At 41.1% G+C, this 19,517-nt stretch overlaps 1 protein-coding gene across 2 annotated transcripts in view; it reads left to right on the top strand.

Moving 5' to 3' along the window:
* bmp6 (bone morphogenetic protein 6) overlaps positions 1 to 19,517 on the top strand; it is a 50,262-nt gene that overhangs the window by 7,404 nt on the left and 23,341 nt on the right. The gene's annotated exons all lie outside the window — the stretch shown is intronic.

The raw sequence follows: 19,517 nt of genomic DNA, 5'->3' as shown, positions 1-19,517 counted from the left end.
AGGGAGACCCACAGGCTGCTTGCAGGCTAGCACCATTATAAGGAGTGCTTAAATGCATTCATTATTGCTTATTTATTCCACAATAAATTGCTTTTCACTGATATTTTAAAAATGAGGACAAAAAAGATTTGTCAGTGCAAGTAAGATTTTAAGACACACTGGCATCATTTCCAGCCCAAACCAGTTTAGTCCAGTCAAAAATATGTGAAAAGTCACTGAATGGACTTTATTTGGACATTTGTGACATGCAAAAAAAGACTATAAATAAATCAAACAAAATAAATAACAATTATAATTATTTTCTTCTTTTATCTTGATGCTGATTTGTTCAGACGTCTAAAGAAAAAATAGCATCAATCTATGAGGCTACCTCTAGGTTTTGCTGTTGGCGTGCAGGAAGCTGTGGTTTCTTCATGATGGTTTTCCATTAACACCAGTCTCTTTAGATCTTGTTCTTACAATGGACACGTTAACAAGAAGTTTAGCACCTTTTTGGTGTTTTGCTGATGCTCTTGGTCTCTTGTTTTCTGTTTTTTTTATTTCAGAATAGAGTGCAGTACTTTAATGGACTTAAAGAGGACTGGTAAAGTCCTCCGTAATCGAAGAAGTCTTCCTACCAGCTTTTATGTGTTTCTATTTATAGCACGGAGCACCTATATCCCTGTTAAAAACATTAGAAAATAGGTTTATTTTCTTGTGTATGTGCATATGTTTGTGTGTGAACATTTAGAAACGCAAGGTCTCTCAACAACGATGAGTGTGTCGGGGTGGAGTCCGTTCTTCAGGGTTAGGGTCAGGGGTCGCGACATGAATGTAGCAACGCAAGTCTTTACAAATACACAAATACAGACTCGCGCTTTCACCGTGAGTGTCTGCTCTGGTAAACGGAGAGTATTTGAATGTACCCTTTAGACAACTTGGAACTCGAACTTCATCACACAAGATGTCTTCATCACACACTGCTGCCCGTCGCATGTTCCCAGGCTGGGTGTCTCTCTAAAGAGGACGTGCCTGAAACAACAACCACGAGTCCGCAGTGAGAAAAAGGCCCCATATGACCACCGGTGCTCTTGACCCTTCTGAGCAAGTAGCCTCCCCTTTCTGCAGCGCCGCTGCTGACAAATTTACGAGCCCTAGGCTGACCCACGGGCTGACTTTCTAAACACGATACTGACAGGAAAACAGTCAGAGACAGGAGAGATGAATTGGGGCGGGGAGGAAGAATAAGATGAGAAAAAAAAGAGTGCAAAGGAGGAAGGTAAGCAATAAGTGCTCTCGATATGCTGTGCACAACATTTTTGATTTAAATCTAAAATTTCTTAATCTAGGCATCTCTACAGAACGAGAATGACAACGGTGGGTCAGGTGAGGAAGAAGAAAAAAAGAGCAAAGAAAGATGGGTTTAATCTTTTTCTACAATCAGTTACAAAAACATTTTAGAAAAGAAAAAAGTAAAATGATGTCTTTAAATCCTAAACGCTACAAATTTATAAGGCATTACATATGTGCCACCAAATCGATTAGGCCAGAGGTTTAGATCCTAAGTGAGGCCACTCATAGAAAAATTTATCCATTCCTCTTGCCACGAGGCAGTTTGGATTAAAGGATCTTATCACTAAGGATGTGCAAGGGAAACTCTGCCCAGTGCTTCCCCCTGTACTGACACTTTGCACATATCTGAGCCGCCAGTCTCCTGGAGACCTTATCTCAATGTTTAAATGTCCAGTATGAATCCTTTTGGAAGAGGAAGTCTCCCATTTGTTTTGTTTTTGTTTTTTTTGTTTTTTTGCGAATAATATGCTCCGATCTCCCTTCATCCAGGTTACGTGACGTGTGTCCAGCCCATGTCTTTGATGACGCATTCCTCTCTCCCTGTTATCTGTATTTCACATCCAAATAAAAGAAAAACCAGCTGCATAGAGGCAGAACGTCTCAGCTTAGTGTTGTGCTACAGAGATATCTCTAGGAACATGAAGGATATGAACCTTTAGATAACTCCCGTAACTGCAGTAAATGTTGGATTCGTGCACCACTGTGAAATTATGAGATAATTTAAAGTGGCCAGTGGGAAGCTGGGGAAAGTGTTGACAGTCATTCAGATAGTCAGACTTTGTGACTCGCTGTCTTATTTCACATATTTTAAACACTGTAGCATATGTGGCGTTTCTGCTCCTGCCCGTACAAGTTGAGAGTGCACAACTTTCCTCAGTCTGGACACTTTTATTAAAAATGGCACCATGTTTCCTCCAAACTTCACACAATAGATATGAGTGAGGGCGACAGTTATATTACACAACTGCGCTGTATAATAATACTAATAATACTTTTTATTTGGGTTTTCAAAACACTCAAAACCACCTTAAGAATGAAGGCAAAAGCTTGTTAAAAAATGTAATAAATATTTAAGTAACTTTTTTTTTTAAATGTTACTAACATGCAATTGGTTTCCTGTTTGAAGCCATAAGCTTTCTCTCTGAAGTCCTGAAAACGCCGAAACATTAGAAGCAACTGTTTGCACACTGAGCAGTCAGTGACAGCGCGAGCTATTACACCGCACTGCACTTTAATCAGATTTCTGAGGCGTGTGGTTTCCTTTTGAGGTATTGCACTTCCACCCAGTGCTTTAATGATTCGTTTAGGCCACGAAACATCCTTCCATGTGGACTAATTTTGGGTGGTTTTCCACTCTCTGTGTGCGTGCACACCCTGCTAATGATTTTGCTTCTAAAATCATTTATTCCAACAGCGAGATGAAAACACGTGATTAGTATGTAATCTGTCATTAAAACGAAAAAAAGAGCATAATCGAGTATGCTAATTTCCTTCTTTGATCACTGCGGTGTTGATTATTCCTGTAACATTTCGCTCTCTTCAGTTTTCACTTATGTCTTTTTTTCTACAGCTGTTTGCGGTGACAGCATTGATCACTCTCGTGTTTGTAGCAGTGTGTTGCACATTTATCCATGTGTGTTAAAGGAAGTTCCCGGCGAGCTTCACTGAAATGATAAAAGACTGTTTCGATGTGAGTTTCTAAACGTTCTCTGCGAGCTCAGATAAAGTGGATGTCATTCTGCAGCGCTCTGCTGACACTGTCGACAGACCTATTATTAGAAACCTTGATTATTTTTCTACCGATTTTCCTCAAGGCCCACCTGCTTTTTGAATATCCAAGTATCCTGTTACCGTCGCTGTTTTTGGAGCCATGCCTGTGTGTAAAACAAGCAGTAGGTCTTACATGTAAGTCGGCCCGGGGGGGAGTATTGAAGCCGGCCCAGACTGATTTATCAGTGGATCATGAGCTCTGCCTCTAAGCTGCTGAAATGCATTGTGGTCACCGTGGACCTTCCAATGGGAATCACACTGCGGTCCGACTGTCTTTATGACAGACAGAGTGGAGGGAAGAGAGTGAGAGAGGTGAGGAGGGAGCGACATAATGGAAGAGAAGATGTGTGGAGAGGAAGAAAAAAAAGGGAGGTGTTCAAGTGGGGAGTGAAAATAGAGTCCCAAACATCATCACGGGGCGAGCTGGCCTTCTACCTTGTGGCTGTGGAATGCAAAGCCACCGATATTTTGCCTTCTCCTTTGGAAACAGCTGTGTTTCCCTTTTTCAAAGATATTTTTTCCTTATTTATCGGATCCCTGAGGAGGGATCCATCTCTCAGCTCTGACACCGGCTTCCTCCTCTAAATCTGGGACCAGACACACACACACACTTATATGCGCACACACTCACACGCATGCACACCTGCTGCCCAAAAGCAGATTTTAACGGCAGATCACTATAGCAGGCTTTTTTGCTGCTTGTGCTGCTGCACGTCTACAAAGGCACACACACATAAATATAGGCAGACACGTACGAGCAGGAACACACAGCAACCTGAAGATGACGGCTGTGCAGACTACACACAGTCTGTGCAATTAGACCTCAGAAAGCCAATAAAAGGGGGGACTCTTGACAGCCGCCGTCCCTTATAGACACAATCTAAATAAAATGGGGCCTGGTAATAATTCAAAGCCACTGAAATGGTTTGTTTTGCTGAAAATGGGCCCATCAAAAACCGCAGGAGTTCGTCTCTGTTTATGGAATATTCACTTAGCACCGAGTGGTGGCCAATTTAATAAAGCAGCAGAGGGAGCAATTTCTGAGAGGGTCTGTGGTCACAACCCAAGAGGAAGACCATAGGTAGCTATCATCATTCATATAAACCAAAGAGGAAGAGCCAAAACCAAAGAGGAGCCGAGCATCAAGGACAAAGAGCATTGCAGAAAAAAGGAACAAGATCAGAGGTTTCTTTCCTTCTTTTTGCCTTTTCTCAGTTTTTTTTTTTTTTTTTTTTTTTTAAACGATCATGGCCTCCGTTTGCTTGGGGTCGCTGATTTCCCCAATAAATATTGACTTTAATGGTGTCATTGAAAACTATTACTGGTCCACCTATCGTTCTCTGTTTGGGGATCTCATTTTGCGACCAGGCAACAGCCAGAGACGTTTTTATTTTCAAAATTCGCTGATAGATTTGCAGCAGTCTCATATTTTTTCAGGACGCAGTCACGGACTTAAAAAAACGCCCTCTCTCCTGGCCAGTGAAATGTTTCCCCCTGTATCTAATGACAACCAAAGGATAGCCAGTCCTTAAAATCAGACCAGCTTTAAATGGAGCATCTTTTTGGGTGCCATGTACTGCAGGATAAATCATCCCAGTGCAGGATTGTTGCAATCTCAACCAGCGATGTTTGGTTGAGTTTGTTCTCATGTTTGTGTCGAAATGAAATGACTTGATTAATCCAAAATAAAGGGAGAAAATTCTTGTTTTTGAAAGGCCTGCCTTACGGCTTACGGTTATAAACCTCACGTTAAACGTGGTTGAACTGATGGATGTCAAAGTTAAGGCGACTTCAGTTTGTGCGTCCTACTTCCAGCGAGGCATCCAGCTCCTCCAACCACAGGACGTAACCTTGTGTGAAGACCGCTGATCACAGTTGAACTGAAGTGTAGGCCGCCATTAGCCTGACCAGAGGCTGTTGTGACAGCTGCGTTAGTATAGAATTACATTTTTTATTAACATCCTATAAAGTGGGGGGGAAATCGGCGGGGTTTATTTTCCAGCTCATTTCTGTCCTGATTTGATGGAATTTCCTTATAAATGTAAAAAAGATGTTACACTGTCTTTTGCTGACAGCTCATTGGCCTGAATTGGTGTCCAGTGAGAAGAACACTTGTTTTTACAGACTTTAGGGGAAACTGTAACTGGCCATTAATTTTGGCAATTGTTTGTAGCCATTTCAAGTATTCAAATTGACACCAATGCTGTTTCAAGATTATAGATGTGGTTGTAAGGGGTGAATGTGTGTGCATGAAATCCCAAGGCTTCTTTGTTACACACAAACACACACACGCACACACACACATATTTGTCTTGTAAATCCTGTGAGGTCCCTTTTCCTTAGCTTTAAAAACGTCATATTTTCAGTCCAAGTTTTCTTTATATGCAAGAGCTTTAGCAAATTGCAGATTTCCCTGGAATTTGCAAGCAGTCTTTTTTTTTTAAATGTGGCGTATCTGATTATCTCTAAGCAATGCTCGCAAACCTCGCCTTGTTCTCATAAATTCAATCATGATTCCAATCCGTAATGGTCAGCGTAAGCTGAAATAATATCCCGATTTTTAAAAAGTGATTCTTAAAGGTTTTGACTGCAAAACTGTGATGTGACACTTTCCAGATGTATAAATATGTGAGACTATAGCACTCTGTTCTCCATCCGCTCATCCAACTCAGGGTCCCATAGAGCAAGAAGGCGAGCACATAGAGACAGACAACCATTCACACCTATTATTAGAATCACCAATCAACCTAACCCCATCAAGGATGCAGAGAGAATATGCAAACTCCACACAGAAAAGCCCCGGGCAGATGGTGGGTTTGAACCCAGGACCTTCCTGCTGGGATGCAACAGTGCTAACCACCACTACACCATGTAGCAGTTTGTGTTATTATATGTTCTATTTGATTTTATGAACTGGGATTATTCAGGAACACGAGAGATTCACTGTTTAATGTCCTTTTGCATGGTTGTTATTTATCCACCACCACATACTTTTTTGCTAACTTGCTAACAAATGTGCTCATTCATGGTATTTGTAGTGTAGATGTACTTGTAGTACTAAGTTCTAGTTGGTGTCAGGGTGACTTAAGCATGATTTAGCTGCATCAACATCTTGCTACACTGAGCAGATGGCAATAGAAGTACAAGCAGTTTAAGGTACACAACTCTTTTAGGTAGGGGATGTGTGTAATGTTTCATTCAGATAAGGCTGAAGAAGTGAGCTATGGTAAGTGAACAGGTTACCGTGCTTAAACTGCATTGGGTTTTGTTAAATTGGTGGTTGTATTTCAATAATTGCTTAGATAATATGAGATATTACGACCTGTATGTAATTAAGGAAGGAAACTTTAGTAAAGATATCAGACACAAAACAAAACGTATAACCTTTAACTCTGTGTGGGAGCTCACATGTCTGAAATAGAGTACTGTTAGTAAGCTGTTTGGTCCTGATCGGTCTGGTCTCAACTTTAGGGGGAATTTATTGTAAGAAATTTAGCTATAGTTTTGTGTCACTGCGACAGGCTGGTGACCTGTTCATGGTGTACTCCACTTCTTGAACTATGGGAGCTGGGATAAGCTCCAGGATTCCTGTGAACCTGAATTGGATAAGTGGAAGAGGATGGATGGATGGCTGGACGGTTTTGTGTCTCTTGCGTAAATATCAATGGAAGTATTCTGCAGGTGTGTAATAAAGTAAGGAGAAAGACTTCTGGAAACAGCTGGAAGCAATAATTTTGTGAAACCTCTGATTACAATCATTAGTTCCCTTAATCTGCCACAGACCTTGTCTTTATATATTGTTTATTTGTGATGGATATGAAATTATGGAAGAAAATGAACAGGGGAAAAGAAAAGCATTTGGTGATTTTGGAGATGCTACCGTGCACCTCCAGAGACTACACCGACACAAACAATATGTTTTGAATCCGGTGATGTTGCATTGTTGATGGACTTTTTCAGACTTTGTCCTGTGTGCAGAAAAACATCTGGTTAGTATTTATTTTCCATAAAGAACTGGCTTTAAGACTTTCATCAGATTAGTCTGAGTTCAAATGAAAGTCAGTCTGTCATGCTGAGCTGTTAAAAGAGATCCGTAAATGTTAGAGTGACCAACCAAGTAAGACTTTTACAGAACAGTGCTTAGGGTGCACATTTATACATGAAACCAGCCGTGTTAACATGCCATCAGCATAACCTGTAAACTTCTGCTGCTTTATGCTCGGCTGCATTGCAGTCTGAGTTGCCTCATATTGGTTTTTCTAATTTGTCTTTTGGCTAACTATTACCTTCTTTTCCCTAATCTATATCACTTTACCTTGATAGTAGACTATACTTTCCTTTAAATTAACATACATTAACTTGTAGAACCGTAAAGTGCTGTTGAAAAGAACTACAGAGAGAAACACAGATAATCACATAACCTTGTGGTTTTAATGAACCCTACATCCGTGCTAGTGGGTTCGCATCTTAATCCTGACAAATTGTGCTTGAAGGGATGGAAGAAAATCTCCTACTGACACACAGGTATGACATATCCAGCTCCTGGAGGACATCTGGAGTCTCCACAGAGAGCTGAGTTTTGAGACTGCTACCACTCAGCTGTCAGTACATTGATGGAAAATACTGATACTGCTCAGTTCAACAGCCATACCTCGGATATCTATCTGTTAGCAAAGCCCCAGCAGAAGAGCAATTACAGCAAATTATCCTTCTACCCTCAGGGTTAGGGACACACACACACCCACACACACACATGCAAACCCACACGTATTTAAAAAATCTCAAAACGACAAAAGATAGATGTGTATCCAGTCTTCATTTTATCATCTTGTATGGAATGCAGCACAGTGGTGATGGAGCTTTGGGATAGTGGGAGCAGAAATCAGATACTCGGTGGATAAGTGTGAGTTTGTGTGTGTATGTGTTTGTGCGTGTCCTGGGACAGTATGCCTGACATTACGTGTCATGGTTTTGGATGGGTTTTTAGAAAAACCCAAATGGTTTTTCAGGGATTATGTGGAAGATGATGGCTGTAGAAAAATGTGATTATATGGTTCAAATGGGGCCTTTGTTTCTGGGGATGTCTGTCCAGTGAGATCATTATGTACTGTAACCTGTGGGAGGTAATGGAAGGGGAGAAGGCTCGATATCAAGGCCACTGATGAATGTGCGCCTGTGTATATGCAATAGCTAGCTCTCTCTGGAAGTGCTGTATTATTTCTACAGTGTGTGCTTTGCCATTCTAAATCAGTGGATGTGTCCTATCATTGTTTAAGGCAGTTAGTGTTTTCACTTTTACCACCAACTAAGAACTAGTCTGTTAGTGACAAGTAGTGACTGTGCAGATCATATGCAATGTAAAATATGTCTGTATCTATTGTGATGTCACCCACTGGTTTGCAAAGTCCTTTGTTGAAGCATCAGGATGAGTATTTCCATCATCTCCATGTTTGATCTAACTGTGACACGGCATATTCACTGGCTAACCTCTTGTCAGTCTCAAGGCTTTAGCTAATGACGATATCCTGAAATGACCATAATTTACAAAAATATACTCAGTATTTTACTCAGTCCGACCAAAAATGAGTGACTGAGCCCACAAACTCATTGGAAAGTGTTTGCAGAGATCACGTCAGTGTTGTTTTCCCCTAGACTTCCATAGGACTGCACGTCTTTTTGCAACTGCAAGTATCACCCCCTGGTGGCTATTAAAAAGACATGCATTTAAGGCACCTTTCAGACCTGGAAGCTTCATCTTTCGATTCCTATATGATCTAATAAAAAGTGCTTGAGGTGACTCGTGCTGTGATTTGGTACTATATAAATAAAATTACATTAAATCTGTCTTTTGTGCTGTGTATGGTGCAGACCAGAAATCAGGAATAGTTTAACTATAGCTGTACATAGACTGTATATTTAATATTTATTTCATCAAAAGACTTAACCACAGACTTCTTTTTCTGTTAAAATAGTCGCCCAAACAACAAACCATTTTATTTGTCAGATTATACATTAAAAATGATCCAAAAGGTACCGCACCACAGACACAATCGAGAAGTCCACTTTAGTGATTTAAATTAGCTGACAGTGAAGCCCACCTGCCTAACTTTTCAAACTTTTAACCCTAACTCTTACCCTTTACCCACTAAAAGTCTACTAGGAGTAAGCCTCAAGCTTTTTTCTGAACTGAACAGTTTCTGTGATATTTCAGGGCTGCTTATAGAACAAAAGGACTTGGTTTGCATTAGAAGTTTGTAAGGGGTGGCCTCTGTTTACCCTTGCCGCTACCATTAATATTCTAATGGTCATCAAATCACGTCTTTATTGATTTATAGTCAGGTGTCAAAACTCACTATTGAAGGTACAGGGGAGGTCGTCAGATATTGTCTTTAACAGGGAAAGAGTTCAACTTCAGATTCTTAAAGTTCAATTGAATTCAGTTGTATTTTTACACAACCAAATCACAACAACAGGTGCTTTATATTCTGAGGCAGACCCTACAATAATATATACACAGAAAACTCAACAATCATATGAGCAAGCACTTTGGCGACAGTGGGAAGGAAAAACTCCCTTTAAACAGGAAGAAACCTCCAGCAGAGCCAGGCTCAGGGAGGGGCGGCCATCTGCTGCGACCGGTTGGGGAGAGAGAAGAAAGACAGGTCAAAAGACATGCTGTGGAAGAGATCCAGAGATTAATAACAAGTATGATTCAATGCAGAGAGGTCTGTTAACACATAGTGAGTGAGAAAGGTGACTAAACTCAGTCTTAAAGGCAGCCAAGACAATAGATAGTCAATAATTGTAAAGCTTTGATATGCTAAGTAGCACAATTCTCTTCTGAGTTCTGTTTGGTATTATTTTCTTCTAAGACTCACAGCTGAAACATATCGTTACTTAAAAAAATCCCTTAAGACGTGTAGATTCTTACTCAAACCTATTCTCAATAGTTTCATATGTGCCTGGGCCACTCCAGCACTAAATGCATGCCCTGGCTGTCTTCACCCATCTGTCAGCAACACTTAACAGTAATCAGTAAAGACTAATGTGTGAAAATCACTTTACTGATTTCTGTTGGACACACAGGGTAGAGCTGTTGGCTGCTGTTCTCAGTTTGTTAATGGGGCTTGACTGTCTGCAAATGGGCTGGACTCACTGCCTCATACCCTCGCTATGGATGAATGCTGCTGCCTGGCCCTGAATTCGCGCACTGTTGACTTCGGCCACTGCGTGGGTGGGTGGGGGGATATCTGATATTACATGTTAGTGTTGTTACTGCGACACATTAATGCCGCTTCAAGGCTGTTGTTCCTGACCAGTGGTGTTTTTGTGATGTCATAGGACTGCTGTTTGGTGCAGACGACTGGAAAAATACTAAAGTGAGAAGTGCTCACAGCAGGGTCCAAGTGTTGGTGAGCCTGTGGTGAATGAACGGTCGAAACACAGGGCTTTTAAGAGTGGGCTTCTTGTCCCTTGTCAAACCAAAAGCAAATGTCGAGTTCTTATTTTCAGACTTTGTGGACTTATTGTTATTTTTTGAATTTTTATTATTTGTTTGGTTTCAACCACAGGTTTGGTCAGGTTTTTGGAAAAGGTCGAGGTTTGGATTAAAATAGACCCTTTCACAGCTTTGACCATGTGTTAGAAAAGCCTTCTGGCAGAAAGCCCTAAAGGCAGTTTCGTCCAAGTGCGGTCTCTCTCCCCAAGTGGGAAAGCCATTGATGTCACAACAGCATAATTGGCCAGATTCAATTAAATTAAAAGACCTTTTATCATAATATTTTTAATGCATCCATGGATCTGTGTATATCTCAGTGCCTATGCACATATAATTATCTTGCCTGGATGTGTGTGAGCCATTTTTTAAAGGTCTAGGTGTTGTGCTTACATGCATTGGATATAAACTGGCGCTCTTGCCAGTGGCCCTTGGCTGGTCCTGTGGCGCTCAGCGTGTCGGCTTTGATGCAGGGTCAGAGGGGAAGATCAGAACACAGGATGCGTCTCCAAAGACATATACACATGCCCTTGCTCAAAGCTGATGATGTCTCCCGGCGGACCCCTTCATCCATACCTCAACCCCAAAAGCTGCGCTGCCAGCTGCCCGACTACAAAGAGCCAAACTACTCAGCAGAATGCAAAAACAGCTCCTGGTGGCAGCCAAGCATAATGGTAACACCTCAGGCCACTCATGCTGCTTCAGTGTGTGTAAATGTCCTGAAAGCTGCCAGTATTCTTCTGCTGTACCAAAGTCAACAGATGTCTCAATGTTTTATCTTTCCACACTGCACCGGTGCCAAAGGTTAAAGAGTTTGAGGCATAAAATCTGGCTTCAGCCTCTTCAAAAAGACTGGTGTTTACAGCATAAAGATTTCCACTTAATGAGATGTTTTCTTTCTGAATGAAATAGTGGCAATCGCCGAAGAGAAACGTTTCCCGAAAAAGTCAATCTGACAGGCCAAAGCTTTAATTAGATGAGAGCTGGGAGAAATTAATGATAAATAGAAGGCATGGACATATCTGATGTGTCCTCAGAAACCATCAAGTCTGAGAGAAAAACCAGACAGATTATGGGCTGTAATTACATAAACACAGATGGATTCTTCTCATGCCTTGCACATTCAGATCATTTTTTATTGGTTTAGCTGTCCGGAGTCTTTAACAATGTTGACAGGTTCTTGGTGTGCAAAAATTTAAAGGGTCATTTTGAAGGGTGTTTGTGAAAATGTCCACACTTTTTAATCCTCCTTATTCACTCTATCTGTACTTCAGTCTCTATTTCACTCAGATACTTTGTAGCTAATAGAAAATAGTAGATTAAAAAGGCTTTTTTTGTTTATTTTTACAACGATTTACTCTAGTTTTGTCATGTTTTACACACCCTTCTGGATGTTTGTGCCCAGCTTAGTTTAACAAGGTTTAACAAGGGGGTTCTCTTCCATGAGAGGAAAAAGGCAAGCATCGTCTGGTACCTGAAACAGGACTACCAAATGACAGCATTGGTTATTTCCTTATGGGATGAAGACTCAAAGTAACTGGGTTGTTTTTTGTTTTTTTTTTACACATGTGCATTATGGAACAGGCTTTTCATGAAAAGTTAAATATACAGATGGATGCAAGCAGTAGAAAAGAAACACTTAAAGGTCTGCTATAAGCAGCTGATGTTAGCTAAACTGGGAAATGAAGGAAAATTGGACGTGTTATTAGTCTGCGTAAGGCCCTGTGTGGCTGCTGCTCAGAAAAAAATTAAGCAGTCTTGCATGAATGGAGCTGTGACAGAAAACATCATAGGACTGAGGGTAAAATCGCTCACACAAAGGGTCTCAAATGTTTGAAACTGTGAGGATAAGAAATAAAAATGTTTAAATTGGCACAACGAACCAAATTTCTCTGCCTGTCATCAACATGGTAAAATCTCAGTGAGAGCCTTAATAAAAGATCCCTAAAGACTAGATTATCTGGGTCACAGGTGCTCTGCTCTCAGTAATATTGTAGGACGGGTTATAGCATGCAAGGCTACAACATGGAAAAACTGACGATGCAGTTTTGATTCAGGATGTCTTCCTTAAATATTGTGAATAAGAACTCCTTACGTGCTCGATAACTTTGAGGATAATAGCAGAGTAGAGAGAGAAGGTGGTGGCTGTCTTGCTCGGTGGTTGGAGGACGTGTAGAAGGATGTTGGAGGGATGTGATAGAGGCGGCCGTCAACCAGCTGTCCTTCAGAGGGATTTGCTACGTGGCATTTAGAGTGTGACCGCTGACCACAAACTGGACAGTCCCTATTTTTGTTTCCTTATGTTGAAGAACAGTGCAGTTCTTCAGTCAGTGTTTATACTGTAAATTAGGCATGTATCGTTATCGCAGACAAATATCGATTTTGCATCTGCCGATATTGATCCTTTTTGACCGATATCGGCATATAAGATGATAATTACCCGTCGATGCTGGCTGATATTTATCTGATGTGTCGCATCCATTTTGCCCGAGGTAAATGTTCAAAAAATTAGCTGAAGGGCTAAAAAACAGATCCGTGGTTTAACAGTTGGTGCGTCCATGGTATGGGTCCCATTTCTTTTAGTTCTTAGTTTGCCGTCGTCCCTCTGCTCATGCAGTAGATTTCCTTCTCCTTGTTTATACTTTCTTCTCCTGCTGCTCTCCCTCACGCCTTCAAATGTGGTGTAAGTCCGCAAACGATCACTTTCTTGGCAGATGAATCTTTTTGGGTTTTTTTAAATCTTTGTGATCATCAGTCATTGTCAGATTCAGATTTTCTCGTCATTTATTCGCCTGTTTGTCCACTCGTGCACCCCGGCTGTCTCCCTGCACGATCAGCATCTGGCTCAAACTTTCTCTTGCTAGAATTTATTTCGACACCTTTTCCTCTTTTTCCTCCTTTGCTTCTTAAAGGGATGCACGCCTTGGTTTATAAAAAGTCGGTCTGTCGGGATAAGGAGTCAGTCTCGCATGAACGGCAGACTTCTTTGGTCTGTTTTTTCAAGGGATGAACTTTTGCTTTCCAAATTTGACTTGGAAGCCTGATTCAACAGCTGTTAATCTGAGTTTTTATGCAATTTGGAGCAAAATTATGTAATGAAAGGTATCTTATGTAAGAAAGCATTTCTGATGTAACTTGATTTATTAGCCATTTCAGACAAGTCATAGTCACAAAGCCATTACATAACAATTTATTAGATATATGCTAATAATAGTTTTCAAGTGTAGACTGTGTTTGTGGACCACACGGCTGCGTGTGGAAGTAAGAGATCCCCAGAATCGTGAAGTTGTGGTGCTGTGTGTGTTTATGTGTGTGGGTTGCTGTAATACATACAGCAGTAGGAGCTGGGAGAGCAGCGCCAGATGTTGCGCAGGTGGAAATGAGAGAACAGCTCCCGCCAGAGTGTCCAAGTGAATCTGCAAATCGTCCAACTCACTCTCCTTCTGTCACTGTCTCTCTCGCTTCTTTTCTCATATCACCTCGGACCGTCTCTTTCCTCTTCCCTGTCTTATCTTTGTCCCTTTGGTCTCTACGTATTCCTCTCTCCTACAGCCGAGTCTATCTTTCCCCATCCTCACATAATCTTATCGACGTCTCTCTCCATGTCATCGTGTCATTATAGATCACTTTTTTGTTCACCGTATCCAATTTAATTTGTTGTTCACAAACGTTTCTTCCTTAAAATGATCCTAAATCCACTCGCCTCTCTTTTATAGCCTCTTCCTGTTTCTTTTCCTTGTTTTCTCAGTTTCTCTGCCTTCTTTCGTTTCCTCTCAAACATTAATTGTTTCAGTCTTTTTCTGCCTAGCAGTCATCATTTGTTCCTCTCTTCTCCCCTTGCTCACTCTTACTGCTCTTTTTGCCCTTCTTGTAACAGATGAATTCCCTGCAGTGTTTTGGTGAATCATCGGCGAAATTCCCCGGGATTGTCAGGCTTTCTGGTTAGCCTTAATTTCCTCTGTGCAAGAATGAAAGAGAAACTTTGTCACTTTATGTTTGTGTTGATTTTCTCAAGAACTGGTGATAAGCGATGGAATGAAAACACAGCGAGGTCACACACCCATGCCTCACTATGAATATTGTAATTATAACTCTTTTCCCATCTTTAGAACTGCTTCGAATAAATTCCTCTGTGAATCACCCAAATCCAAATCCCTTTTCCTTTCTGTGTGTTCCTGTCTCAAAGCCTCGTCATGGTGGATTAGCGCAAAGGTTATGCTGCTTGTGTGAAGGCTTCCCTTTGATTTTAGATGCGAAAGCTCAGTGGATTTCAATCGAATTTCAAGCTGAGAAGGTGGAGAAGCAGCTGGAATGCTACTTAGCTGCTAACACTGTGGCTCCCAGGCTGCTTTGCAAAGGGCTGTGCTGAGACGTGAGGCTGAGTCTGTCTCCATATTTCATGCCTTTAATTGCTTGTCTTCATAAAGACGCTGTTTAAAGCGAGTCCCCTCTCTGAAATTAGCAATGTGATTGATTTGAGCAGGCTCATTATGAGGCTGAGCGAGCTGAGGAGAGCCTCGAGATTCTGTTTGGAAGTGATGAAAATAAATGTGAAAACTGTGAATTTCATCAGAGCCTTCTGAAAATGGTGCATAAGGGTTTTTTCCACCTTAGCAAAAACTGTTTTTTTTCTTTGCCTGGAATGATCGAGACTTCTCCTGTGTGATCGTAGTAAATTTTGTTGGGAGTTTCCAGGAAACGCAAAGAAGTTTACAGTTGAACTCCAGGAAACTGCCATAGACTGTATGTAAAAGATGGAAGTAGCCATCTGAAAGGTAGCTGTGCTGGATTCCAAATGAAGGTCATTTTTTATAAGTAAGGTTATGAGAAAATGACTCTACTGCTAACTTCATTTATTACCTCAGTCAAACACCTGGAGAGTGCGAGCTCTGTGTGGATCTGTGGAGAATTATGTTCATTTTCTAAGAGATTGTCCCAGTTAGCTTGTGATTGACAGTTAGCTGAGATAGAAGAATGTAGTTTCCAGTCAGGTTCAACACATCTTTACAAAACACCACGATGGCTGGAATAGCTGGAATTCCAAAGGCCTATGTCCATCTATTCTATACAGTCTATGGCTAACAGTCTTAGTGCTTCCCTAAAGCTGCTTGTTGGAGCACCATGGCTATGCTGATGAAATGATTTTGTGTCTCTGTGTTTGAAAGAAGGCAGCAGCCTGGTGGAAAAACTGTTAAACGTAAATAAAGATCTGGGAAATTTCTCACAACTGCCCATAGTTAGCAGCAAACCTGCGTTAACATGGGCACAATAATTTAAATGCCAGCTGATTTAACCAGTAGCCTTAAGCTGTCTTTTTACATGTTATAAATAAATACCAAATATGCAAATGTAGGTTCACTTTTATGATTACACCTTTAAGGGCTGTAGTTCAGCCGTCCATGAGATAATTTGGCTTTGAGCGCAGTTAGACTAGGGCTGTCTTCCACATGCTTTTAATCCTTTGTTTGAGCTCCTGCTGTTTTATTTTATACATTTACCATTTATTTCAGGAAATATAATAAACAGTCACCACATTAAACTCCTCCTGACCTTCTCACCAACCTACAGTCTATCAGAGAGCTTTCAAGCAAAAAACAGTTAAACGGGGAATATCACATTTCAAGCGATTTGTATTCAAGCTCAGGGGTGTTGAAGCGAGCGTTGTAAAGTCATTTAGGGTGCATGACCTCTGTTTAAGGCGTCCAGACACAAACGCTTTTCTGATCTATCCACCCTTGAACACAAGAGCAGACCTGTTATCACACATAACGTGTGTGTGTGTGTGTGTGTGTGTGTGTGTGTGTGTGTGTGTGTGTGTGTGTGTGTGTGTGTGTGTGCGTGTGTGTGTGTGTGTGTGTGTGTGTGTGTGTGTGGGCAGCTTCTGGAATAAGATGATGAAATGGTCACTGTCACATCTGATAAAAGTCGCAGTGACGCTGATGTGAATAACAGCTTGTTCTCCATAGGTGGTTTCCTTTGCTCCAGTGGAAAGTGTTTGAAGTACAGATCGGCAGACCTCGCACAGACGTAAACTGAGATGCCTCGTTTTATTATAATCTTTTGATTTAAGTCACATCAGCTTGCTTTTTTTTTTTTTTTTTTGTGAAGCCAGAAAGATACGTCTTCCTTCGTGGTCCTCCTTTTGCTCACTCAAATTCAACATTCATGTAAAAGTTGAAAATGTCCAGAGATGAGGGGAGCTTTGACCTTGCAGGGTGTAGGTACAAGGTGGAGCTGGCACTTCTGGGAGAGTCTGATTAGTTCCAGTGTTCTCACATCAACACAGTTTCTCTTCTGCTATGACTCGAGGAAAATGTGTCATCGGTCCATTTCTGGGTGGATCCCCACATCATAAAAATTACCAGAAGGTTTTAACAAGTCTGGCTCAGGTACAAAACTGTAACTTTCTTACCTAAGATTTGGACTGTAAAAGTATGCGAAATTAATCTTTGACTCTGTTTAAATAAAATCTAACTGACTGATTCATGCTGTGACCAGTGACCACATATTTCAATAAGGGAGGCATACTTTGTCCTTTAGTCCCTCCCATGTCATCTTTAGTCGGTTATCCTGCTGTCACTGTGTAGTTTGGCATATTAACTCGGTAGCTGGTGATCATAAAGAAATATTTAGATCCACGTCTTCAAGGACGCTAAGACCAAAGAAAATAAATCAGAATCAGGTTTATGAGGAAGTCCTTGGAAAATGTTGTCCTCTGTAACAGCGGTCCCCCAACCCCCGGGCTATGGACCGGTACCGGTCCGCGAGAGTTGAGGCTCGGGTGTGAAATTTATGGTTTTCAGGGGTTTTTTTGTTTCTGAGACAAATGACATCCACATATGAGGACATTGGTTTTAAATTTTGATAGAACAGCGGCAATATAATGTCCTCGTAAGTGGATATCAGGCCCTAGTAGAGAAAAATTAAGTATTTTGGTCTAGAAAACCCAAAATGTGATGTCCACATACGTGGACTCCAGGTCCTAGGAAGTAAAAGGTCGGTCCGTGAAAATACTGTCAAACATAAACCGGTCTGTGGTGCAAAAAAGGTTGGGGACTGCTGGTCTATAAGGAGTCCCTGAAGCCAAAACTTGGGAAAAGCCCTGGTTTAAAGGGCAAACGTTTGATCAGATTAAATTAAAGTCTTTGGGAAACATGTTTCTATGTTATAATTAATAAAATTAACTTTTATTCAGCACTCCTATAAATATTTATGCCTTAAATGCTGACTTTAAGTAATTTTTCATGTTATTTTATTGAATTTTAAAATGTTACATTGAATGTAATCTAGTCAAATGTAATTTACTTAATTGTTAAATACTTCATTTATACCAAGTGTATTATCCTTTACCTTTGATTTGATATATTTCAGTAACATTTCCTCATAGAGGTGTTAGTCAGTGTGTGCTGACTTCTGTGTTGCTCCTTTGGTGTTCCCCCTGTTTTGTACAGTCTCAATAACTAAGTTTAATAAGTTAAACTTTGGTACTTTAGCTTTGGTATGATCCAGTTAAAAAGGCAGTTTTCACAAGATTTGATGCAGTCCTGCTTCCACAGGAATTAAAAGAGTAAGTAGCAGCCAGGTGCTGCGAATCGATGCACTCAAATGCATTAACTGATCATCAACTGTGAGAACCTCCATAAAAGCTTTTGTGGTTTTTGCAGTTTGCTGGTTTGGAGCATCAGGTTTGTGTTTGTAAACTTCTGATTTGTCTGAACAATGAACAAATCATTCGTCCTTCCAAAGAGTCCTTCAGGCTGGCGGTGACAAAAGTGCACATCCTGAAATTTTGCAGGAATGAAGCTATTTACATCACACGCCCACACACAACTGAATACAGCCATTGCTCAGCAAAAAGCCATAATTACTCTTTTTATCTCCCCTCTCATCCTCATTGTCATGTTTATAAATTTTCTGCCTTCAGCTGCACATAAATGTATAAATGAGAGCATAAAGGCTCATTGCAGCCCCCTCCATGTTTACTGTATTCCAACAGCGGGTTAGATGTGGTGGCTGTGTTTCTCTGGAGGCGTTTGCTGCACATGTGGGTCAGTTTGGGAGTGAGACCAGTTCAAACTGGAGCGTGAGACTGGCCACGGATCAAGGCAGAGGATGGATCTAAGTCGTGTGAAAACGTGGCCTGTGTTCGATCTCACAGTGGGTGAAAAACTGAGGTGGTAGTATACGTCTGACTGTGGTACCAAGTTGGTCTGCGCTCAGTCGGTGGGGGTGAAAAGTCTGCTGAACCTCGCTGCACTGAGCGGTAACTGCAGATGATGAGAGAGCGTGTGTGTGAGCATGCCTGTGGGGTGTACGAGAGTATTTAAAGTGTGATGGGGTAAGAATAGCGCGTTGATGAGTATAACATCTACTGTTAGTGTTGGCCTGGGTATTTCTATACACAGCCTTCTAATTGTCCTCTTTATTCCTGTCCCCATCTTACTCCCCGTGTCTGTCGACTCTCCGGGTCCTTCGCTGTGGGAGAGAAACCTCCAGCAGAGACGGAAACGATTCCCCAGAGAGCACATTATCATTATGGTGCATATTGCACTTAAAACATAGGAGGGAGAGAATTTTGTTGGTTTTCGTCATTTCACGCTGTCAGAAGTGGTCGCAGAGTGACTCTAAGTTTGCTGCTTTTGGCCTTTTGCTGTGAACTGATGATAACAGGGATTTATTTATAGCAAGTGGAAGCCAAGAAACCTATTAGAGTTTATGTATAAATCACATGTTTGACATACTTTAAAGGCGTGTCTGAAAAGGATATCCACTCATCATTCACTACTGCGGATTTACGATGAAACCCTGTTTGCGGATCTATAATTTGATCCTATTTGTGTTAAATGGATCATGAGCTTGAATCAAGCTGCTGGAAAGAGAGCATATGGGCCAAAAGACATGATTACCATTTGATCCGTAG

The sequence above is a fragment of the Rhamphochromis sp. 'chilingali' genome (genome assembly GCF_963969265.1).
Source record: "Rhamphochromis sp. 'chilingali' genome assembly, chromosome: 18".
Lineage (NCBI taxonomy): Eukaryota > Metazoa > Chordata > Actinopteri > Cichliformes > Cichlidae > Rhamphochromis > Rhamphochromis sp. 'chilingali'.
The sequence above is the reverse complement of the archived record's forward strand: the minus strand, read 5'-3'. Positions and strand labels throughout refer to the sequence as shown.